Below are 6,000 nucleotides of genomic sequence, written 5' to 3'. Positions count from 1 at the left end.
CTACCCACAACAAATTTAAAGTCTAGAGGAGTGTGCTGACACGAGGTTAATGTTTTATAGCTTGCTTATTACTTGCTGGCTTGCTGCAGTCTTCTAGACTGTAAACTCATTGAGGACAGGGAGTCTGCCTATGCACTCCGTTATGTTGTTCTCTCCCAAGCACTTCATGCAGTGCTCTGCACAAGGTAAGTGCTCAATAAATATGACTGGTTGATCGAAGATTGAGTTTATAGACACAATCTTTGCCTTCAGGGAGCTTGTCATCAGTGGAACGCGTGTGATGTGAAACGGAATTCGGGGTCTGGTTTTAGCTGGAGAAAAAGCATGGAAGGCGAACAGACCTGGAGCAATGAACTGTGTGTCAAGATGTTTCCGAAGACTTGAATACCATGTAAGGTCTGTATTGGCTACAGTTTAATAAATAAAAGCTCTGGCTGCAACTCACTGCCATTTCAAGCTTTATGCCTCTTGAATTCCTCTGTTTCCAGTTTGCAGCGAGAAGGATCTGCATGAATCCTAGAACAGAGGATATAATACTATTATTACTATTAATGCTAAAAATAATTAATAATGATGAGCATAAGAATGGTACTGGTTAAGCATTAGGTGCCAAGCACCGCACTAAGCTCTGGGGTAGATACAAGATCGTCAGGTTGGACACACTGTAAGTGGGAGGAAGATTTAAACCCCATTTTATAGAGGAGGAAACAGAGGCCCAGAGAAGTGAAGTGACTTACCCAAGTAACACAGCAGACAAGTGACGGAGTTGGGATTCTCAAGTCCTCTGACACCCAGGCTCGTGCTCCGCCCATTAGCCCACACTGCTTCTTTGGAAACCCCTGAAAAACCAGGACCCCAGGACCCGTGATATCATCCTCAGTACACCGGCCCACGGTGAGGCATGATGACGTCGTCTGGCCACCATCTTGCAGAAGTCTGCCCAATTCAACCCAGATAGGGCTCCAACCTAGACTTGGAACGTCTCCTCAGGACACTGACCCTCATCATCGATGGTATTTACTAAGCGCTTACTGTGTGCAAGGCACTGTGCTAAACACTTAGGAGAGGACATGTGCTTAGTTCCCTGCCCTGGGCGAGCTGCTCTAGAGGCTTTGTTCTGAACTTTCTGGGTCTGTATGAAGTCAGAAGAGGAACCTGGCAGCAGGAGCCCCAATGGAGGGAAGCTAGGTGCTCAAAGATAAAACCACAGAAGTGAAAACACCTGGCACTGGGCAGCAGGCAAACTGTCTCCTCTAGACTGGAAGCTCATTGTGGGCGGGAAAGTGTCTGTTTATTGTCATATTGCACTCTCCCAAGTGCTTAGTACAGTGCTCTGCACACAGTAAGCACTCAATACAATTGACTGGCTCAAAACCTGACTGCTCGTTTGAATACCAGATGAAGGACCATCCTGCCCCATGGACTAGTGGAAAGAGCCCAGGCCTGGGAGCCAGGAGACCGAACTAATGATAATTGTGGTATTTGTTAAGCGCTTACTATGTGCCAGGCACTGTTCTAAGCGCTTAGATATGAAATAATCGAGTAGGACACAGTCCCTGTCCCACACGGGACTTGCAGTCTTTATTCTGATTTTACAGATGAGGGAACTGAGGCACCGAGAAGTTAACTGACTTGCTTAAAGTCACACAGCAGACAAGTGCGGAGCTAGGATTAGAACACAGATCTTTATGATTCCAAGGCCTGGGCTCTATCCACTAGGACATGTTGCATCTTGGTTCTAATCCCAGTTTCACTGCCTGCTGGGTAACCTTGGGCAAGTGGCATAACTTCTTGGGGACTCGATTTCTGCACCTGTGAAATGGGTATTTAATTCCCATTCTCCCTTCCCCTTCAACTGTGAGCCACATGGTGGACAAGGACTGTGTCTGATCTGATTGTATTATATCTACCCCAATGCTGAGTACAGTGCTTGGCAGATAATAAGCACTTAAATACTACAGTTACTATCATTATTATTATAGAAGGTGGGAGCCTGGTCACAAGTGTTCTGGAGGGTAGGATTAGGGCAACACAAACCAATCAAAAATCAGTGGTACTTAGACTGTAAGCTCATTATGGGCAGGGAATATGCCTGCTAATTCTGTTGTCCTGAACTCTCCCAAGCGCTTAGTACATTGCTGTGCACATAGTAGATGCTCAAGCACCGTGGCTCAGTAGAAAGAGCACGGGCTTTGGAATCAGAGGTCATGGGTTCAAATCCCGGCTCCCCCACTTGTCAGCTGGGTGACTTTGGGCAAGTCACTTAACTTCTCTGCGCCTGTTACCTCATCTGTAAAATGGGGATTAAGACTGCGGGCCCCATGTGGGACAACCTGATCACCTTGTAACCTCCCCAGCGCTTAGAACAGTGCTTTGCACATAATAAGCGCTTAATAAGTGCTATCATTATTATTATTAATAAATACCACTGATTGATTTGCACGCAATGATGGTATTTGTTAAGCGCTACGGGCAAGCAGCACTGTACTAAGCACTTGGAAGGGTACAATCCTTAGTTGACACAATCCCATCCAAACCGCTACCCTGCTAATTCAAGCTCTCATCCTATCCCGTCTGGACTACTGCACTAGCCTTCTCTCTGATCTCCCATCCTCGTGTCTCTCTCCACTTCAATCCATACTTCATGCAGCTGCCCGGATTATCTTTGTCCAGAAACGCTCTGGACATATTACTCCCCTCCTCAAAAACCTCCAATGGCTACCGATCAATCTGCGCATCAAGCAGAAACTCCTCACCCTGGGCTTCAAGGCTCTCCATCACCTCGCCCCCTCCTACCTCACCTCCCTTCTCTCCTTCTACTGCCCAGCCCGCACCCTCCGCTCCTCCACCACTAATCTCCTCACTGTACCTCGCTCTCGCCTGTCCCGCCATCGACCCCCGGCCCACGTCATCCCCCGGGCCTGGAATGCCCTCCCTCTGCCCATCCGCCAAGCTAGCTCTCTTCCTCCCTTCAAGGCCCTGCTGAGAGCTCACCTCCTCCAGGAGGCCTTCCCAGACTGAGCCCCTTCTTTCCTCTCCCCCTCGTCCCCCTCTCCATCCCCCCGTCTTACCTCCTTCCCTTCCCCACAGCACCTGTATGTATGTATATATGGTTGTACATATTTATTACTCTATTTATTTATTTATTTATTTATTTTACTTGTACATTTCTATCCTACTTATTTTATTTTGTTGGTATGTTTGGTTCAGTTCTCTGTCTCCCCCTTTTAGACTGTGAGCCCACTGTTGGGTAGGGACTGTCTCTATGTGCTGCCAATTTGTACTTCCCAAGCGCTTAGTACAGTGCTCTGCACATAGTAAGCGCTCAATAAATACGATTGATTGATTGATTGATTGATAACACTCTAGTTTGGGAGAAAGACACTAAAACAATTACAGGGAGGGAAAACATCTGAGTTTGAGGATCTGTATATAGAAGAGAAAGTGGGTCTGCAGGGCAGGGGAGTAGCCAAGGGCCTGATCCGGGGGCTCAGACGTGGCCAAATTTGAGGCTGGGGCAACTGGAACAGGTGGAGAGGGGCACACCCGGGAAAACAGACTTGCTTGGACCGGTGGAAGAGGGCACTGGGGAAAGTTTTGGTGGGCCGTCGGAAGGGGGGCAAACAGGAAAAAAAAAAAAAGGTTGCTGGGCCGGGGGTAAAGGGGAGCACCCAGAAAAACAGGTTTGCTCTGCCCGGGGGTATCCATGAATAGATCTCCGTGACTCCAGGAGGCTGCCTGGACTATGAGCTCACTTCCAAGCTTCCCGCCGGGCCATCGAGGGGAGAAAGTGAGCTCGCTTTTTCCCTAACTTGGTTCTTAGTCATTGGCTCCTTCACTTCCCAGAACCCGTCCCCCGGGGCGGCCCGCTGACACATCGCGGGCACGGAGGCCTCGCCTCGGCCCCGCCCACGCGGCCCCCTTCTCTTCCCGCCCTCTTAGGGGGCCGGAGGGACGGCGCTTGCGCGCTACGTCGACCTCGTCGCCTCCGGGGCCCGCGCGCCGCTTCCCGAGGGTGGGGAGGGCGGGGCTAAGGCGGCCGCGCCCGGCCCTCATTGGTTGGGGAGGGTCAGGGAGGTCGCGCACCGCCCTCCTTGCGGGGGGGGGGGGCGGCGCGGGGCTGGGCGCGCGCGCGGGCACGCACGCACGCGCGCCTGCCTCGCCTCAGAGCCGGGGAGGACGAGCGAGGCCGTGAAGGGCAGCATGGCGGCGAGGCTTCCTGAGAGGCGGAGGGGCCCCGCTTCAGCCTCAGTGCAAATAGCCCCTGGCCACCACTAGCCAGAAGTGGCCAAGCGCTTAGTGCAGTGCTCTGCACATAGTAAGCGCTCAATAAATACGATTGATTGATTGATTGGCCCTGCAGTGCGGCCCACTCACTCATTAACCTCCCCCTGGGCGGCCCCTTCTTCCTCTCATCATCAATCGTATTTATTGAGCGCTTACTATGTGCAGAGCACTGCACTAAGCGCTTAGGAAGTACAAATTGGCAACATAATAATTTTATTATTCTCATAATAATAATAATGATGATGGTATTTGTTAAGCGCTTACTCTGTGCAAAGCACTGTTCTAAGCGCTGGGGGGATACAAGGTGATCAAGTTGTCCCCCGGGGGGCTCACAGTCTTAATCCCCATTTTACAGATGAGGTAACTGAGGGTCAGAGAAGTGACTTGCCCAAGGTCACACAGCAGGCATGTGGTGGAGCCGGGATTTGAACTCATGACCTCTGACTCCAAAGCCCGGGCTCTTTCCACTGAGCCACGCTGCTTCTCTCATGAATTCATTCATTTAATTGTATTGATTGAGCGCTTACTGTGTGCAGAGCACTGGACTAAGTGCTTGGGAAGTACAAGTTGGCAACATATAGAGACGGTCCCTACCCAACAGTGGGCTCACAGTCTAAAAGGGGGAGACAGACAACAAAACATATTAAAATAAAATAAAAAGAAATCGAATAAATATGTACAAATAAAATAGAGTAATAAATACGTACAAACATATACACATGTGCTGTAGGGAGGGGAAAACCCCCCTGGCTACCACTCTCCCTGGGGAGGCCGGGCGTTGGCAGGCTGCCGGCCCAGCCCAGGGAGGAAGAATAATAACTATAATAATAAAAATAATAATAATTGTGGTATTTGTTCATTGCTTTCTGCGAGCCAGGCACTGCAATCATTCATTCAATAGCATTTATTGAGCGCTTACTGGGTGCAGAGCACTACGAAGCGCTTGGAAAGTACAATTCAGCAGCAATCCCTGCACACAATAGGCTCAGTCAAGAAGGGGGGAGAGAGACATCAAAACAAGTAAACAGGTAACAGTATATATAAAGAGAATTATATATACATCAAAACAAGTAAACAGGCATTAATTATAAGTAGAATTACAGATACCTACGTATACAGAAGTGCTGTGGGGCAGGAGGGTAGAGAAAGGGAACGTGTTGGGGCGAGCTGAGGAAAAAAGGGCTTAGTCTGGGAAGGCCTCCTGGAGGAGGTGAGCTTTGAATAATAATAATAATGGCATTTATTAAGCGCTTACTATGTGCAAAGCACTTGTGACTGGCAAATTTGAGGAGCACTGTTCTAAGCACTGAGGTGGATACAAGCAAATCGGGTTGGACACAGTCCCTATCCCCACGTGGGGCTCACGGTCTGGATTCCCATTTTACAGATGTGTTAACTGAGGCCCAGAGAAGCGAGGCGACTAACCCAAGGTCCCACAGCAGACAAGTGGCAGAGCCGGGATTAGAACCCAGGTCCTCCTGACTCCCAAGCCCAGGCTCTATCCGCTAGGCCGTGCTGAGCACTCGGGAGAGTAATAATGATAATGGTATCTGTTAAGCGCTTCCTGAGTGTCAACTATTCTAAGCACAACAGAGTTGGCAGACACATTCCCTGCCCAAAAGGAGCTTACAGTCTAGAGGGGCAGTCAGACATTAAAATAAATTAATGATAAAAACATAAATGCTGTAGGATTGTAGACTTGTGGGCAGGGAA

The sequence above is a fragment of the Tachyglossus aculeatus genome, chromosome Y4 (assembly GCF_015852505.1).
Source record: "Tachyglossus aculeatus isolate mTacAcu1 chromosome Y4, mTacAcu1.pri, whole genome shotgun sequence".
In the NCBI taxonomy this organism is placed as follows: Eukaryota; Metazoa; Chordata; class Mammalia; order Monotremata; family Tachyglossidae; genus Tachyglossus; species Tachyglossus aculeatus.
This window is presented reverse-complemented; position numbering follows the sequence as displayed.